The sequence below is a fragment of the Opisthocomus hoazin genome, chromosome 7 (assembly GCF_030867145.1).
Source record: "Opisthocomus hoazin isolate bOpiHoa1 chromosome 7, bOpiHoa1.hap1, whole genome shotgun sequence".
Classification (NCBI taxonomy): domain Eukaryota; kingdom Metazoa; phylum Chordata; class Aves; order Opisthocomiformes; family Opisthocomidae; genus Opisthocomus; species Opisthocomus hoazin.
In genome coordinates, this window is record NC_134420.1 from 68,559,353 (window position 1) to 68,579,242 (window position 19,890).

Below are 19,890 nucleotides of genomic sequence, written 5' to 3' on the forward strand. Positions count from 1 at the left end.
CAGAAACCTCTCTCTTGGCCTTGACCTACTGGTCGTGGTCCTTGTAAAAAGATCAAAATATGACAGTTGTTTATGTTGCTGGAATATTGCTAGCCTCTGGGACTATATGGCACTCTTACTTCTAAGGCCAGAACTTGTACCCATGTAGCCCTCAATAATTTCTTCTGCTGTGACCTGGCATTGACTCTATGAAAACATGTAACCTCTCCAACACCCTGCAGCAAGGATTTCCAGGAACTGCTTGAGAAGAGGACTGATGTTGCACTGGTAGAGAGGCCAAGGACTCTTGGAAGAGGGGGTTGGAGGACATTTGTCCTAGCTGGGCAAAGATGCTCTTTCTGGAGACTGAGGAGATGGTGGCTGTTTGGTCAAGGAAGATGGAACAGGCAGTGAAATGGCAGTAAAAGGTGAAAAGGCAAAGCAGGTCTGAGGAAGAGCCCTGGTACAAAGTAGAAGCCTGACTGACTGCAACCACAAGGTAAGAAAAATACAGAGCCTGGGTGAAGACTCCAAGAAGAACAAAACTGGGATTCATAGCAAACCGAATCAGAAAGTAATGGAAGAGACAAACCATCCTGACAGGGAGCTGGGAGAAGAGCAGCTGAGACTGTCTGGGCCAGAGTGCAGGCAAGAACTGGAGACAACGAGATGAGCTTCGAAAAACAGCATGCACTGAGCAGCGTGCTGCTCCATCGTGAGTCATTTGAAGGCAGTTTGGGTGCATCTGCCCTGCAGTTACTTCTGTACAGGCAGTGAATGATTAGATTTGCTGGCACGGGCCGTTCTGCACAGGGCAGGTTTCTATAGCAGTGTTTACTTTTATGGCAAACAAACTTCTCCGGTGCGAGTTACCTTGGGGACAAGCCTCCCTGCTGAGCAATAGCGATGTTACAGCCCAGCCCATATTTGAGCCTTTCCTTAGGCTCTGTTCCCAGGAGGATTTGATGGAAAGAGTCTTTAATAATCACGTTAGGAAAGAAAAAAGTACCTATAGCTTCCTGGTGACTGAAGTGTTAGAGCTGGATGGAGTTTCTGGGCAAACCCATCTACTCAACAAACCCACAAACAGAATTTTTGAGAAATGGATGCTATTCATGAAAACAGGTGGAATTTGCCAAAAGTTTTGGCCCAGGCTAATACAAACACACTGTGTAGGGGTGCAAGGGGTTGAAGAAGATGATGGAAAGGTCAAACAAGATTTCAAAATTTTGAATTTACTTTCTTTTAGCATTTTGTTTGGAAACACCATCTTTTCCTTCCATTCTCATCCTCTTTTCATAGTCCCCTTCTTCCAAGTTTTTCTTAAGGGCTTAGGTGACTTGCACAGAAATTAAACACTTTGTTTTCAGGTCTAACTGGTCTGCAATTTCCAAGGTCATTTTCTCTTCCACCTCACAAACAAAGTAGTAACAAGGACTATTCTATAGTGCAAGTGGTGGAAATTAACCCAGTGCAAGGTAGTCAGCCTGGAGCTGGGCCCTCGGGGACCGCTGCCTGCAGTTAGAAATGGACATGATCTTTAGGAAGGGGAAGAAGCAGTGTATGTGCATGACTACTGGGGCAGAGTGGAAGAGGAAGCATCTGAGTATCTGGTCCCTTCCTCCATCACACATAGATCCATTGTATTACAATTCTTGCATGTTTGAGTGTAATATCCACCCTGACCTGGCCATGCGTGTAAAGCATGAGGCACTGGCTGGTCTAGATATACTTCCCTGCAGGAAACATCAAAGTCACTTCCCTTGCACTGTGTTTCTTCACTGACTTAGCCGGAGAAATGTCTGTAGTGATGTGGTGAGGAGAAGAGGTGTCTGGCTGCCACAGCAGCCAAACACAGGCTACCCAGACTCCCTAACGGCAAGGGCTAATTGCATCAGCTTCCTTATTGCAAAGATCTTCCTTCTGCCAGCAAGCACACAGCCTGGTTTCTTTTTGCCCTGAAATATCCCAGTCTCTGAGTCATCCTATCCACAGAATTCATGGCAAAATTCAGCCCTTCATATCCTGCTTTTTATTTGAAGAAAACAATGAAGAACAGATCTGCCAACAGGGTCCTAATGCACTGGGGGTCACCGCAGGCCCTGAATGAATTCCAAAGGGATGTGGTCAGCATCTGCCTCACTCCAGGAATCAAGACAGTTTCTTTGTTCCACATATCTGGAGGACACAGAGATGCCCTTGGCCTTCCAGGCAGGCCTCTTACTTGTAACAGGTCTGCTGGTGGTGGTGGGAGTTTGCAAGGCCATTGCAATCAGCTTCGGGTATGATGATTCCTCTGGACTCCAGCAGCATGCACTGTAGCTTGGTTTTGGTGTCCACCTCACGCACTTTGTCTTCCCAGCCACTTCTAACTGCTCGTTTTAATTCATTTGGAAGATGCTCTTTGTCCCTCAGTTTTGTTCCACAGTTTTTAAGTAGCTCATTGACTGATACAAAATCCCCATTTCCTTCATTTTTTTAGGCTAGTGCTAGTAGGAAGAGTGTGGCAGGCGACAGGTACCATGAAGCTGACAGGAAAAAAATTGCCATGCAAAATGGTTCTGTCCCTGAATTGACTTGAAGGCTTGGAGACATTTTAGCATCCAGGTACAAACGTGACATGATCTGGGTTGGACACAGCACTGTTTGTCCACATTGCTCCAGCCGCAGGGATAAAACAGAAATTTGCTTTCCATCAGTATCAAAATGTTCTGCAAATTCTATCAACACCCTATGTCATTCAAAAATAGCAAATGTCTCTTCTTTTGAATGAAGTATAATCCAAATCAATTCTCCTTTGACAGGCTGACAGCTCAAGTCACATGCAGAAAGACCAAGGTAAGGCTGTTTCCCTCTGGGTTTGGTTTGGGTTTTTTTTTCCAAAGCCCAGTTTGACTCTCTAGAAGATATGTGAGCCATGGCTAAAATCGCTTGGAGCTGGGTAGTGGAGACTGTGGCTCCAGTAGCTGCTCAGGGATTTTGCAGCTGTTCCCCAGCAGAGATGTGCAATAACTGCGCACAGTAACGTACACGTATTTTCTTTCATAGTGGATGTTAATTTATGAGCTCGCTTAGAACTTTAACACTCGGTTGCTTTACACTGCACCTTTTTTTGTTACACATAGACAGCATTTCCTGAAACAGGACAGCAACTGGATACAGGGTTCCCTCAAATCCCGGTCGATGTCTGCCACTCAGAAATTCCACCCTAAACCCAGTCAGGTCTTTTGTCACAGAATATTATTAGTTCCCTCTAAAAGGCCCTGAGAGTTACAAAGCACTTTTGTTTTTTTAAAACCCAAACTTATCTTGAACAGGCTTCAGAAAAGGTGATGGGAGGCTTATTTCTGATGAGAAGATGCAGACTGAGTATAGGACGCCTTTCTCTGGTGCTCTCATAATAAGTGACACAACTTCAGGTCTGAAAAGAAGCCCTCCTCTTGTTATATCTGGCTCAGCATTGCTAACATAAGAAACTGCTTATTTGCTTCAGCATGGAAGTCACTTCGCATGGGTTTCCAAAAGCCCCCCTGCAAGCTATGGCCTTCTGAGAGGGACTCTAAAAAACAGGTTTCATGCAACCAGCACTCTACAAAATAGGTGCTTGGAGGACTCACCCAGAGGAAAGGAAGGAAGAGCCACGGTTTATGTGGCTCTCCCAGTGCAGCTAAAGGGGATTCCCCTGCAGTAGGTGGGCATCCTACTCACTGGACTGAGGCGTACAGGTAGCATCCAGTCCCTGCTTCCCTATCCTACGTACGCTTCCAAAAGCCTCTGCAAACCTGGTCCCTTTCCCTGCAAATTATCCTTTTGCTTTCCCGTGAAAGAAGACTTCAAGTAGTCCCAGGTGAAACAGATAATTAGGGCTGAAAAAAATGTTTTATTTGACCTGCTTTTTTAAAGCTTTATTGGTTTTCTGAAACTCCCAGCAAACCAAAATATCAGGTTATTTCAAGCATGTGGTTAACTTTTTCCTGGTTTCTAAAGGGACTTTCTACAATACTTGTAGGTAAACACATGCCCAAGTGCTTCACGGAATGAATTCCCCCTGTCCTTCAAACACGGGGAACAGACAACCATAATAACACAGCATCACAGAGACGTGTGAAAGGACCTCTTCTTGGGCTCCAGATTAGAGCAGCCTTTCATAGCTTCATTTCTAAACCCAGACAAATCTCTGGAAGTTGTTCTGACACGTATTATAACAATAAATAAATAATCACATGGCATTTTATTGTACCATCAGAACTCTCTTTGTATGGGATACCAGTGGATCTGGATGAAGCCAATTCTAATTACAGATAAAAGGTTTGATGCATGAAAAGAAGCTGGTATTTACACCCAATTATCTGAGGGAGGAGAGATAGGGACGCGCTTCCTTTTATCATTTTCATTAAATTTCTTTTGAAATTTAAAGACTCCTTGAGTCTTTTCAACTTGCCGTCAGTGAGACACAGGTTGTTTTCCATGATGTGTTGCATAAGTTCAGACCCTGGGATCTCTCCCCCCTCCCTCGATTCCAGTAGAGCATTGCATAGTGCTTGATCACCCAGTTGCTTCTTTAATATCCCTTTGCTGAAGTTTAATCTCCCAGATCAGCATTTCATGTATTTCAGGTCTGAGGCCAGGCACCCTGTATTTGTAAACTTCCTCTGCCTTGCATCACCTGAAGTAAACACTTCGGATGAATGAAACCTCCTTCAGTCACAACGGGTCCAGAAGCCTGGGGATTGTAAGAGACGAGTAGCGTTGGCTCATCACGTGCTAACAGAGGGAAGATGGATCTATAAATGCCATTTTACCCAAGAGAACCCTCTGAGGGAACAGAGAGAGGGGATGGGAAGCTGCCAGGTGGACATGTTATCCCAAAGAAAGCAGCTCTCAGGAACAGGGGAAGAGCAGGACTTTATTAGCTCCATGTGCTGCTAGCAGTCCAGAAGACCTGGTCTGTGCCACTTTTCTCCTTGCTCCCCCCTGGGCAATCTGAGCCCAGCCTATTTCCTTGGTCTCAGAATAGGTCGCTTACTTCTTCTCCTCTTCATTCCTCCATCTGCAAATTGGGGATGATGTGCGTAAACCTCCCTGAAATCCTCTGCAGGGAGGTGCCACAGAAGTGGAAAGTATTAGCTATCAGTATCCTCGTTAATATTCTGCTCGACTCTGAGTGAAGTCACATAATCCTGTGTTTGGGTCATCACTGTTTGTTGCTATGGAAATGTGCGTTATCAGATGTTACAAATTCAGTGTCTGAGGACATCTGAGGAGGGGGAGAATCCTTTGTTTGAAGAGACACTTGTGTCAGTGGCAGGAAACTTTGCCAGAAAGAAGAGACTTCACCTATTTGTCTTTTGTTCCCTGAAATTTGCTGGAATGAGTCAATATGCACTCCCCCCGCTCCCCCTCCTGAAAGCCAGTATCTCTTACTCAACGCACTGTTCCAAAATGACTGCACATGCTGGGTGAATTTCCTGCAGTCATATGTGAATGCATCTGGTAGGATCATTAACACTAGAGCAGAAGACAAATGCAAAGTATGTGCTTGACCATATGGGTGAACGTGAGCTGCTTAAGAGTGTGCACCGTAATGGAGATGGAAAGTCTTACGAGAGAAGATCAGTATCTCTTTGGTAAGGGATTAAGGCAGTTGGTCTTGCAGGAGTATTCATAGAGTGTGAGGCCAAAGGAGACAGTTAGGTCACCTAGACTGACCTCCTGCATGTTACAGGTCATGGTATTTCATCCAGCGACCCCTGAGCTGAGCCCTATAGCTTGTCTTGAAGCTACAGAAAAGCTTCCAGCCAGACCAAAGAGGCAGATGCTAACAACTCCCTGCCCAGTTAGTTCCAGTGAATAACCACTCTCACTGGTAAGGCACAACTGGCAAGGGTGGGTGCAGATCGAACCAAGCTTGCTGCAGTGGGGTCAAACCCAGAAATGGATACACTGGCCCAGTGCATCTTCCAGATCCGAGCTGGTGGGGTTACATCACCCTGTGCCTCAGTCCCTTCTGGCTCCAAACCTTTGCACAGTGCTCTGTTTCACATTCATACGTGAATATGCCTTTTCCCTGGGAACATGCTTACTCACCAAGTGACCACGCAGTCTTCCTTGTGTCAAACAGAACAGGCTCTTTAGGCAGCTTGCTGCTCATTTCTATGGTTCTCTATTGCACTCGTGCAAAATTTGACAATATTTTTTAAATCTACAGATGCTCAACACAGGTAGGTGCTCACCGTTGGTCCTGTGCATTGACTCTACAGGTATAAAAATGCCCTTCTGGTATATATTCAGCATTGCCCTCATTTCTAGACTTTACTGTCAGGTTCCCCAAACAAAAGCTGCTGTAAGAGAAAACATGGTTCAGGTTTTGATAATGTCTCTATTCAAAGTATTTCATGGCCACACTCTTATCTCATATTTAAAGATGAAACACAAGCCACACCTTTATTTCCCTTTGCATCTCTTTATCGAGTACATTCCTCATCCTTTATCAGTTTCTCATTGGGATTTTCCTCCCTGCTTCATAGAAAACTGATTTCAGTCTGAAAGCAGGGATAAAGATGCCTGAGACCAAGTTGGCCAGCTTGAGTTTTCTTAACAAAGGTCTTTATTTCCAGCTGTTCAGGTAAATTGTGAAAGCTTGGTAATACTTGGGGGGATGCAGCCACTGTCAGGCAGGGCTGATAAGGACTGTTGCCTGAACATCATGTATATACTATTTTTAGCAGGCAAACACCTGCACTCAGCACTAACCGAAGGCTCTTGCAGTGAGAAATGGGAAGTCATGAAGAAATGTGTGTGTGTTTTTATGTATGTATATGAGTGTGCACGTATATATATACACATGTATGTGTACATATACATATATGCATATGTATTTGCCAATATTTTTTCTGTGACAAATATTTAATCATTTTAAACTAAATTTCCCGTATTTATTTGAAAGTTAAAGAATTTACTTTTCCTAAAGGAAGGAATATATGTTGCAGGGTAATTGTGTATTGTGCTCTATCAATTCTCTGTCTGCTAAGAAAGATGATACAGCTTTTCTTTTGTACAAGTTTCAGGTTTACAACTCAGACAGCAAAGATCAGACTGGGAATCTGAACAGCGGCTTATGATTCCTGCATCTCTACTGCCATGGTGATTTCTGCCATCAGAACTGAAACCACCTATTATGGGGCTGAATCATGAAACTAGACAGGTACGCTTTGCTTTTCCATCCGAATCAGCAGAACCTGCAAAGCTCTTAGTACTCGCAATTAATATTAATGCTTTCCAAGTCACATTTAAAATTCAAGAAGACATCCATCAAGAAGACATCTAGGCAGGCGCAATCCAGGAGGTTCCTACAGAGCATCGATGATAACTTTCTGATGTAAGTGGTGGAGGAACCAACAAGGAAAGGCGCGCTGCTGGACCTCGTGTTAACAAACAAGGAGGGACTGGTGGAGGACGTGAAGGTTGGAGGTAGACTCGGCTGCAGTGACCATGAAATGGTCGAGTTCAGGATCCTGCGTGGAGGAAGCAGGGCGATAAGCAGGATCAAAACCCTGGACCTCAGGAGGGCTGACTTTGCCCTCTTCAAGGAGCTACTGGGAGGAATCCCGTGGGCCAGGGCTCTCGAAGGCAGGGGGGTCCATGAGTGCTGGTCGCTTTTTAAACAACACTTATTCCATGCACAGGAGCAATGCATCCCCCTGAGAAAGAAATTTAGCAAAGGAGGCAGGAGACCTGCATGGTTAAACAAGGAGCTTCTAGCGGAGATCAGGCAGAAGAGAAAGGTGCATGGCATGTGGAAAGAGGGACAGGCCACTTGGGAAGAGTACAGAAACGTAGTGAGAGCATGCAGGGATGCGACGAGGAAGGCCAAGGCTCACCTGGAATTGAAGCTGGCAAGGGATGTCAAAAACAACAAGAAGGGCTTCTTCAACTACATCAGCAGCAAAAGGAAGGCTAGGGACAACGTGGGGCCGCTGCTGAATGAGGAGGGTGTCCTGGTGACGGAGGATGCGGAGAAGGCAGAGCTAATGAATGCCTTCTTTGCTTCAGTCTTCAGTGCTAAGACTGGCCCTCAGGAATCCCAGGCCCCGGAGGTAAGAGATGAAGCCTACAAAGAGAACGACTTTCCCTTGGTCGAGGAGGACTGTGTGAGGGATTGCTTAAGCGATCTGGACGTCCACAAATCCATGGGCCCCAATGGAATGCACCCACGAGCGCTGAGGGAGCTGGCGGATGTCATTGCTGAGCCACTCTTCATCATCTTTGAGAGGTCCTGGAGGACAGGAGAGGTGCCCGAGGACTGGAGAAAGGCCAACGTCACTCCAATCTTCAAAAAGGGCAAGAAGGAGGACCCAGGGAACTACAGGCCGGTCAGCCTCACCTCCATCCCGGGAAAGGTGATGGAGCAGATTATCCTGGAGGCCATCATGAAGCAAGTGGAAGAAAAGAAGGTTATCAGGAGTAGTCAGCATGGATTCACCAAGGGGAAATCATGCCTGACCAATCTGATAGCTTTCTACGATGACATGACTGGCTGGGTAGACGAAGGGAGAGCCGTGGATGTTGTCTACCTTGACTTCAGCAAGGCTTTCGACACAGTCTCCCATGATATCCTCCTGGGGAAGCTGAGGAAGTGTGGGCTGGATGAGTGGTCGGTGAAGTGGATAGAGAACTGGCTGAATGGCAGAACTCAGAGGGTTGTCATCAGCGGCGCTGAGTCTAGTTGGAGGCTGGTGACAAGTGGTGTCCCTCAGGGGTCAGTACTGGGCCCAGTCTTGTTTAACTTCTTCATCAACGACCTGGATGAAGAGTTAGAATGTACCCTCAGCAAGTTTGCTGATGACACCAAGCTGGGAGGTGTGGTAGATACACCAGAAGGCTGTGCTGCCATTCAGCGTGACCTGGATAGGCTGGAAAGCTGGGCAGAGAGGAACCTGATGAGGTTCAACAAGGGCAAGTGCAGGGTCCTGCACCTGGGGAGGAACAACCTCATGCACCAGTACAGGCTTGGGGTGGACCTGCTGGAGAGCAGCTCTGTGGAGAGGGACCTGGGTGTCCTGGTGGACGACAGGTTAACCATGAGCCAGCAGTGTGCCCTGGCTGCCAAGAAAGCCAATGGGATCCTGGGGTGCATCAAGAAGAGTGTGGCCAGCAGGACAAGGGAGGTTCTCCTTCCCCTCTACACTGCCCTGGTGAGGCCTCATCTGGAGTACTGTGTCCAGTTCTGCGCTCCCCAGTTCAAGAAAGATGAAGAGCTACTGGAGAGAGTCCAGCGGAGGGCTACAAGGATGGTGAGGGGACTGGAACATCTCCCCTACGAGGAGAGGTTGAGGGAACTGGGCTTGTTCAGCCTGAAGAAGAGAAGGCTGCGAGGGGACCTTATAAATGCCTACAAATATCTGAAGGGTGAGTGTCAGGAGGATGGGGCCAAGCTCTTTTCAGTGGTGCCCAGTGACAGGACAAGGGGCAATGGGCACAAACTGAGGCACAGGAAGTTCCGTCTGAACATGAGGAGGAACTTCTTCCCTCTGAGGGTGACGGAGCACTGGAACAGGCTGCCCAGGGAGGTTGTGGAGTCTCCTTCTCTGGAGATATTCAAGACCCGCCTGGACAAGGTCCTCTACAGCCTACTGTAGGTGACCCTGCTTCGGCAGGGGGGTTGGACTAGATGACCCACAGAGGTCTCTTCCAACCCCTACTATTCTGTGATTCTGTGATTCTGTGATCCAGAACTGCGTGAGGCATTGCTCATCAGGAGTAGAAATGGTGGATTTAGATCTTGTTTATAGGAAGACATTTTTGGACACTTTCCATTGCCAGCTCCACGCTATTACAAATTACTCCAGTCCCTGGGACATTGTCACCTCCTTTTGCAGACTGTCAGTATTTGGAACAGGTATTGCAGACACTCTAGGAAAAATGTTGGTGTGAAAAACCAGTACCTGTTCTCCCAAGTATGATGGGAGAATGCAGGTGCTATGTGTTTTCCAGCTTGACAAGTTGTTCTTCACACACCTCAGCTATTCTCTTTGCTGAAGCACTGACCGCAATTCTGATCTTGCAGGATGGTTTAGCAAGAATTATACAGACTTAATTGTTAGGGCTGTTGCAGGTAAAAACCCCAGATAGATATATAATAGCACACCACAGAGTGCCATATAATTTTAGAAATATTTAGTACATCTAAATTTTGTACATGATAGCCACAATACATGCCACTCCTTAGTAAAACTCTACTTAATGAAAAAAAAGAAGTTACAATTTTGTAGCTTCGTTTCATGTAGTTTCTCTGGTCAGGATTTTACATTTGTTTGTATCATTCTTTTTCCCTCCAGGTCAACTTTTGATCATTTTGGCCACTTGCAACAAACATTTGGCAGAAGTGGAGGGCTCTCAGATATGCTGCACTCCTAATATTTTTGTGAATACTTGTCTCTGCTTTAAGGATAGAGAAACCTAATTAGCTTGCAGGGAAAAGCTGCAAAATGACCTCAATCCCAGCAGGCACAAAGGGTGTCTACAGAAGATGTTGTAATGGCCCAGCCACAGCCGCATCTCATGTTTTATTAGACGATGGAGACTCCAGTCACAAGACACACAGCCCTGGGCAGCTCAGCCCTGCCTCTTTGGCTGTTCTTGGAGCTACTTATTTTAAAACCTCACTGGGTACATGTCAGATGCCAACATGAGAAACTCAGTCCGCAGCCCACAATTTACGAACCACATCATCAAGACACGCTTCTTCACTTACACGTCTCTGCTGAACCCCAGCCAGCCTGAGCCAAACACAGTGTTTCTGCAGATCCATCCTAACGCTGCTGAGCTTTAGCATCAGACATCTCCCACCTCGATTTCTGCAAGCCCCTTGATGGCAGCGAGTGCCGAGGAATGAGCAGAATCAACCAAGGGATTGCCATGCACTGGAGAGCAAAGACCCTGGATGCTGCCAGCTGCACTGCCCTTGGGTGAGGAGTTTACTCAATCAGTAGTTGATTAGGATATCTCTAGGGTACGTTCAAAGGCATATAGGTGTCAGCCACCAATAACAGACACAGTTTTTAGTCCTGGGCTGGGCAGGAAGCATTTGGGTCTGGTTTATCAGAACTGACTAGTAAAACCCATACCCAGAAAGTATCATTCTCTGACCCCTTTTTTGGAAGCTGCCCTGGGTGGCTGCAACATAGCAAACCTCTTCTCCTGCCCCAGCTCCCTAGAAATCCTGCCCTGGCACTGCCCCATGGCTAGTCGGCATTGGCTTGGGGTCTGCACACTGCAATATCTGCTGGCTTGGCTTCTCCATGCAGTGGAGGAGATGCCTATGGGACAATGCTGGTGACCTGCCCCACGTGCTGCTGGAAGCTTCTAGCCTGCTGCTGACTGCGTGGCTTTGGTCTGCTGCCTGCTTGTGTACAGGCATGTGGGGATTTTCCAGCAAAAAATATATGCCCTTTCCCTGCTCTTGTGCTCCCTTTCATTGGATTTAAATGGTGCCAGGTAAAGCTTAAGGGTTTTAACAGAGCAAAACAAAAACGATGGTGAAATGAAGGCATGGGTATACAAGGTAACATCGATTCTGTGGTTGCTACAGATACCTGAGGGCAAAGGTTTGTTTTCACTCACCTTGGCTGCTCCACAATGTCTCTCACCTCACACGCATTTCAGCCTGGCCCTTTATGGCAGCACTGAATGATGACTCTCAGTCACTAGTGACATTTTCCCTCTCTCCTAGTCCACTTGGTTTTTACCCGCCTGTTCCAGCCACCATTTCCTGGCTTATTTTCCACTCAGGAGCAGTTCTCCACCTCCCCAGCTGTGTCTGCCCAACGTGTCCCTTCTCCTTCCATTCCCTCCAGCTCAAAACCTCAGTCCTTTCTCCCACATCTCGCAAAAGCTGCATCCTCCTCTCTGTAGGGGCAAGCTATAGGGACAAACTGCTTTCCCAGCTCTCTCCTCCGCATCCACATCAGCGGCACACTCTCCAAGCCTCTTCCTTCCGTGCTCTTGTGTTAGGCTGTGCTCCCTTCTCCAGCTCCCCACCACCACCTCCCCTCCACTCCGGGAAAAGCCAGCGCTCAGCCTGCCTCCAGCCTTGGGACGCTGACTTCCTCCTCCATGAGCAGCCGCAGCGGCTTCCTCTGACCGCGGCTGTCCCAGACTCTCTGGCTCCACGGCACACCCTCCACGTGCACAAAAACACTACACCAGGGCTTTGCTTGCTTCTTCAAAAATTCAGCTCAGCCTGAGCAGCTGTGCCATTGAGGAAACACCTGTAACGCCTGTCGCCCACCATGCCACCACCAGCACGAGCACCCTGGCTGGCCCCACCAGCCACCGTGACCCATCGCCATGGGTGCCATCGGGGACTGTGGCATTCGCTCATGTCCTTGTGCATCCGTGTGTCCTGTAGGACCATCCTTCTAGTCCAAAGGTGAGTGTTTCTTTACAAACCATATCTTTTATTTTGCTGCAATGCAGATGCCCTGCGGTTTGCACAGGGCATCAACATTTTCAGTGGGTCTGCAGAAAAGCACCCTGCTTGGGTGGAAGTTTGCACAAGAGATGGGGAATATCAGCTGGAGTGAGTGCCCGTGGACAAGATTGGCCCAAGATGCCACAGGGAACAGGCAGGGAGGGATGGAGGTACATCTCTCCTGGGGGAGCCCTGTTTGCTCAGCTGGCCTCCCAGGTGCCGTGACTCACTCTCCCGCACTGTCAGCTTGTGTAACAGAGGGCGAATCCCTCCCTGAGAGCTGCTCCTGTTGGAGCTTGCTTGAAGGCAGGCTGCTCTGTGCATGCAGCCACCCTGGGAAAAACTGTCTGGGATGGAGACGGGACCTGGCTGTCCCTGTGCAACCTTGCCATTACCACACAGTAGAGGGGCTGCTAATGCAGGTAAAGCCTGGACCATCGCTGGTGGCCTGTGCCTGGTCTGTGCGGATGCCCACGTGATTGCTGGCAAACGGGTCACCTCGCTCTTCGCACAGTTCTTGCCTTTGATGCTGCCAGCTCTTAGCCAGCTGTCTGTTTTCAGGTCTCATGAACTCAGCCGGCTTGGAACAAGCTGCAACTTGGCAGAGAAATCCAAAGAAAATCCAGATGTTGCAGGAAGTGCTGTCAGGCTGGGTCAACACAGGACTAATTCAGTTCTGGTAGGGGCCACAGCGCTGCTGGCCTCCAGCCTCCCAAATAGAAAGCTACTTTTAATTTCCTGGTGGCTTGTGGCCACTAGAACCACCATGATCTCCCCTTCCCAGATGCTGAAGTGAAGTCGGAGTGTCATTGGCCAAGCCCAATTTTAGCTTACTTAGTTTTCAGCTGCCATTTGAAGCAGAGGCATTTTGCTGATTTCTTCCTTTCTAGGCTATGGTTGTGTAACACTCTTGGCTTAGGATAGCTGCTGTTTTCCAGTCCAAAGCAGCTGCGTTGCAGTGGCGGATTTTAGTGATCCATATTACTTAGATATAGTGTTTGTCATCTGTCTGGACACCCTTCAGTCTGGGGGGAACTCTATGATGATAATGAGTTAAATGCCTTGACCTCATTTGGGAATTTTACTGGGGAACATGTGCAGAACTTGGCGAGCGAGGGGTAGGGATAGTCAGCCTGTTCTTTATGTTTCTGTTTGCTTAAACTACATGCGCTCTGACAAATGCTATCTGGAAAGCCTGGCACAGCTGCAAGCTCTTCATCTCAAGTAAATCCCGGGTCTACCTACAGGATGGGAAACTGTTTTGGGAAACGGTGCCAACAACGACAAGAGGTGCTCTCCATGCAGTGGGGTGACAAGAAAAGTCTATTTCTTTCACACAGGGATGGATGATGGAGTGACAGGCAATCAGGAAAACAGTTTTGTGTCTGCTACAAGACACTTGAGGGTGTAGAGGAGGATCAGTGAAGTGAGGATGCAGCTGGAAAATGTGCTTTGTGGAGTGGGGACCAGGATGGCTTTTGCTTGTCAGACAGCAGTTTGAGAAGGGACTTAATCACTGCAGGTGGGTGGTTCCACCTGGAAGAGAACTGACAGAGGGAACTGGAGAGGCTTTTCAGTCTTGCTAGTGAAGGTGCAACATGATGAAACAACATGCAGCCTGGAAAACCCAGCCTTGCAGTAAGAAGTGTGCTATTAGGAAATCTTACCTTCTCACTATGTTGTAGCAAGAAAGAATGCTTGTCTGCATGATATGCTTTCATCCAGCTACTGGGAATACTCCTCAGTGAAGTGAGTATGTACAATAGGGCAAGACTGCATGGTGTGGGGGTTACTCTTCCCTCTGAGACCAACTCCTGTTCTTCCTCTTCCTGGATGTTGTGGAGCAGGTCAGTTGCAATGTCCTCAGTGTGGTTATCACTCATGGGGTTCTGTCTCCAAAATGTGACAGTAATACAAGCTTGTGGCTCCTGCAGAAGTAGATGCATTCTAAGATGATATTTTTTGCTCATTTACCACCTTCCTTTGAAGGCTCAGAATGCTTCCAGCTCACAATATGACAGCAGAAGGCACAGACCTGAAGATTGAAGTGCTCCTGAAAATACTCATCTGTCTGGCTGATATCTGGCTGATTGGCCTTGCCCGTGTAGCTCACGTGCTCTAAGAGGGTGCACACAGGTCAGTTTCTCCAGAGAGAAACAGTAGGAAATGCGTGCACGTCTGCAGAGGGTTAGGTGATTCAGCTGGGAGTTCCCAGAAGCAGCCAGTGAAAGGATGCAGCACTTACTGGAAATGCTCAGGTGTCATTTCCCCAGGACAGAGTGTTAGCGTAGGCAGTTGAGCTGGCAGGTTGCACTCAGTCACACTCAGCCACACTCAGCAAACCAGGCCGCAGAGAGAGAGGATTGTGTTTTAGCAGTTCTCTCTTGTGGACTAGGTTTGAGCAGCCTGTACCCCAGGGGACTTCATGGCATGTGTAGAAGGCAAGCAAGGGCCTTTGACAGCAGCTGAGGGCTAAGGGGAAAAGTCTCTTGCAAAGGAAATGAATAGAATAGAATAGAATAGAATAGAATAGAATAGAATAGAATAGAATAGAATAGAAAACAGAACAGAACAGAATTTCAGTTGGAAGGGACTTACAATGACCATGAAGTCCAACTCCCTGACCACTTCAGGGCTGACCAAAACTTTAAGCATGTTACTAACGGCATTGCCCAGATGCATCTTAAACACTGACAGGCTTGGGGCATTGACCACTTCTCTGGGAAGCCTATTCCAGTGTTTGACCACCCTCTTGGTAAAGAAATACTTCCTAGTGTCCAGTCAGAACCTCCCCTGACACAGGTTTGAGCCATTCCCATGCATCCTATCACTGGATCCCAGGGAGAAGAGCTCAGCACCTCCCTCTCCACAACTCCTCCTCAGGAAGCTGCAGAGAGCAATGAGATAACTTAGTCTCCTTTTCTCCAAACCAGACAAACCCAGAGTGCTTAGCTGCTCCTCACAGCGCATTCCTTCCAGCCCTGTCACCAGCTTTGTTGCCCTCCTCTGGATGCATTCAAGTACATCAACATCCTTCTTAATCTGTGGGGCTCAGAACTGCACATAGTACTCAAAGTGAGGCCACACCAATGCTAAATACAGTGGGATAATAAGTCAGTAGAGGTACTGACTGATGAATTACCTGTTGTGGAGAGGCTAAGGTGCTGCCCTTCCCTCACTCATGTAAGATGAGGACACTGCAGAGGAGCATCATCTCTGAAAGATCTGGTGTGAGTGTGTGTTTGCATACACACATGACAGCAAATCCCCTTTTGAGACTTTCTAGCATGTAATAGCAAGAAAATGACATATAAATGAGGAACACAAAAGAGTTTATTGTCTAGGACTCCTAGATTTGCTGCCTGACAATGGATTTTCTTATAAGCTATTTATAGTATTCAAACGGCACACAGAAGTTTTTGTGTGCATCAAACTTTTCATTAAGTAATTACTTATGTTCATTTTACACATTGCCTGGGAACTATTAAAATTGACTAATGAGGATCAGATACACTATCATTCTGAGCCTTCATTCAGTGTAACACTGGCAAATGCTGGCCAGAAGGGTCAGGTGGACTATGCTTGAGCAACGAGCTAAGAGGAATTGCAACAAGAAAAGTGGTGCAACAGCTGTGCATGCTAGCGTTGCCACATCCCCTTTTGACTCTTGACTCTAACTTGCTGAGGGTCAAAGTGATTGCTGTGTTTGAGATTCAAAACTGTTTTTCCCTCAGATCAGAGAGCAAGGACCAGGCTTCTTTTTGCCTTCCTCTACAGTAATGGCTTGCTGGTTGCCTGCTGACATCTCAGAGGCACAGCTCACCCAAGCCCTTCTCTGTCACTGGCAAGGCACCAGACAACATCGGGATCGGTCTATCCCATTTCCAGCCTTTTGACTGAGACCCTGTAGTCTCGAGAGGACCGAGGTATTTTGCCTAACCAAGTCGCTGGACCCAGTACTCGGGTGAAATCTGGTGGTCTGTGATTGCCCAGCCAGGTAAGACAAACTACTGGCCTTTTCTGACTTCCAGCTGCATCACGCGTTGGGTCCGTGGTGCTCTGTGTGTGCACTGTGCCCCGCCAGGCCTTAAGCATGGTCGCTTTCGAGGTGTGTGGAGGGGAACCTGGGGCTGGGCCACCTGGGGGGGGGCACAGCCAAGGGGACGGTTCCCCGCGAGGGACACGGTGGGAAGGCTCACCTCAAGGAGAAGGTGCCGGGCACGGCTGGAACCAGTGCCCCGCCATGTCTCCAGGAGGGCTCCCGAGAGCCTGAGGATGCTGTGCTTTGAGATCTCACCTGAGGTTTCCCCTGGGTGAGCGTGACCGGGTTTCAGAGCTGTTCACGTACTGCTCGAGCACTCACGTATCTGCAGGGTGTGCGATGTACTCTCTCCATGTCTAACTCCTACCAACATCTGCAGTGTTCTTTACACATTTCCTTTTTCCACTGCTGCCTTTCCCTTCTGTCTCCTCTCCCCTGCTGCAACCATGGATGCATCCCCACCACCCAGCTCCGGCAACGGGCTCCAGCTGAGCTGGAGGGGAAGCACCTCCCCAGGGGCAGCTCTGGAGGTAGCTCCTGCCTCAGACGTTAGCGTGACTGCTGATGTGTATCGCTCGCAGAGCACCGCTCACAAGGGAAACTTCTCACGTGTTCTCCTTGGCTCCTCTTTATTCCCAGTCACAGCAATTATGCGGCTGCTTTTTGGCCCTCATTTGTCCTAAGCTGTTGTGCCTCAAGTGAGCGCTTATTAGCACTTCCTTCTCTGAAAAGGAGTGACTGCAAAATAAGCCAAGGGTCATTTCCCTTCCCTTGAGACCAGGAGACGTCCTGGCTTTTAAATCAGGCTACATAAATTTTAAGCCTTAGCATCTCATGTGTTTTGCCTAGAGAGGGGTGGAGGTTCCCCCCAGGGGTGGAGGTTCCCCCGGAGAGAATGAGGAAAAGAAACTACTCCTGATGTGACAATACATTGCTTGGGCAAGGGTTTTTAAGGCATCTGAGACAAATGCAGCACAGACCAGTGAAAAAAGCAATCATTATTATACCAACTGTGTGAAATCAACCAGAAGAAGAAGTGGAAGAAGGAAGAGACTATTTTGTATTTCTTGCGTCATCTTTACTTGCGTATCATCCTGCAGGGTTGGGCATCAGCAGGTGGAGTTGCTAAACATCAGCCAGCAAAAAATGCTGCCAGTAAATAAAATACTGTTGTTGAAAATCAACATGAACAGACTGTGCTATGTGTGATGAATACAAATTTTTAGACTGAAAATACTCCTGATATCTGCAATTCTCACTATAAGCTTGGAAACAAGGTTTTGGTCTGATGTCAGAAGCTTGAGGCTTCTACAGGTCCATAAAAATCCCAAATTTCCCAGAACATAAACTGCCTTCTCAGCACTAGCCATGGCTTTCTGTAACCCATGCTGATTCATTCTGCAAGAGATTCCAATGGGAAAAGCTGTCAGAGAATAAGGTGGCCCCTAACAAGTGATATGAGGAGCACATGTTAGTGGGGCAATGTGGCAGGGAGGTCAAGAGCTGCAATGGCTGGCTGGTTTCAGTGGTGAGCATGATATTTGTACCTGAACATATTCTGGTCCCTTGACAGAGTGTCCCTCTAATGCCTGTGTTTACACCCCAAGAGTGGAAACAAGGCTGCGTCAAGCAGTTCATCTCTGTCCTTTCCCTTTCAGGATGAAGGTCAGTACTGGTAGATGGAGGTATGCGCCCTCATGGCAAACACCCTCACTGAGGCAGCACACCTGGCCCAGAAACAACTGGAGGTCTGGTCCCAGACTTGGCAACGTTTCTCGGTTAAAGACAAGAGGTTCCCCATGTCACCTCACTAACAAGTCCCATGGATACTAGTAGTAGATTTGCTTTTCCCCACCAAGCTCGTGCCTTCTCTTGGGCCTCAGTTTTAATTTCTTTTCTACAGACACAATGGCGATGTTGTAAGTTGCATATTCAGAACGGCTCATGGCCCAAAGAAGTCCAACTTCTCTAAATCCGTGAGCCGCTTAGTGAGATTTTCACACAGCGCAGAGCTGTGCCACAAGGAGGCAGCTCATGGGCAGGAGACAAGCTTGTGTCAAGAGAGTGGACGTCTTGCATGACTGTGGCAGGACAGTGGCTCGACGGTTTCATCCTCAGGTAGGAATTAGGCCAAAAACATCCCATTCACCTGTGCAACCCACAAGGTGTGTACATGGAATGGCCCTAGCATAGGAGCCACACCTGAACACAAGCTGTGTGTGGCATACAAGACCATTTCTGCCTGAAAATCCAAGCATTGCTCAGGGTATGGAGCAACCTACATACAGATGAAACCTGTTGTCATCTTCTCTGGCACCTGACAGGGCTATGGGTGAAGGTTTGCCACAGAGAGAGGGAGAAGGCAGAGAATCAGAATATTATTTCTTCATTTCTATGCTGCAATTAAGAAAGGGTTCTGTTTTCGTTTTCACGTGCCTCAACTCCCGCCAGCTGCATGCTCCCACCCACAGCATGTGTGCCATGTTTTTATTACGGCTGTAGCCTCAGGTAGTGTGGAATCGAGGCCAAGCATACATTAGTAAAATTAGAAGAAATATCATCTGACGGGTCTGGACGGTGCTGTGGGCAGAGCATATTTGGCAAGACTCTGCTTCCTTCACAATCCAGCCCAGAGACGTTCCCTGATCCTATCTGAACAGGGACTGAACTTGCAAAACGAGTACCAGCTTGCGAGCTGTGAGTCAGGGAAGTCTTAAACACTGCCTCAGCATCCAACACTAACAAGCTCTTTTTATCTTGTTCATCCTGCTTAAATAAATGTAGCAAGTCCTCATGTTAATAGGGCAGCCTTGAGGGCTGCAATGCATAGGTCTTTCTTTTTCATACCCTCCAGCATTTGCCCCTTTGTATTCAGCCATTTTTGACCCATTATTCTTCTCTTCTCTGGCTCAGCTAATGGGACTCTCGACTGCACTGCTCACAGACAGTGGTTTGAAACACGCATCTGCTCCATATGGCCATGTTCTTGTTCCTCAGTAGTGAGCCATGAGGATATACTCACTTCAATGGGCTTCTCTATGCAGCAGCCTTTGAAGGATGTGTGTTTGTGCTTAAAATCAAGTATACCTTCCAACTTCTTTCGAGTACCATCCTGCTAAGGAGATGCTCCTTCGCAACTCGAGAGATTTTAGAAATTGTCTGTCAAGACAGGCAGGAGTCTGTGGAATATGCTGTGGCACCCCTCCATTGTATCTGAGAAAGACTGATTAGAAATGTTGTGTTTGGGAACCATTCGCTGAAAAATGGTGATGAAAAACAGCAGAACAGAGGAAGACAGGACTTGTAGTGATCTATTCTAGAAAATCCCACCTGGTAACAGTATTGCAGTGGCTCAAGCTATCCTAGCTCAAGGTTCAGTGAGAAAGTGCTAATGTAA

The 19,890-nt window shown here is 47.7% G+C and overlaps 1 protein-coding gene across 2 annotated transcripts in view; it reads left to right on the forward strand.

The window, feature by feature from the left end:
• Positions 1-16,188: 16,188 nt before the first annotated feature.
• Positions 16,189-19,890, forward strand: part of GPR132 (G protein-coupled receptor 132) — an 87,060-nt gene continuing 83,358 nt past the window's right edge. For both annotated transcript variants that reach the window (XR_012764595.1, XM_009937595.2), the window contains exon 1: positions 16,189-16,448. The gene's annotated coding sequence lies outside the window, so the exon portion shown is untranslated. The remainder of the gene's footprint in view (positions 16,449-19,890) is intronic.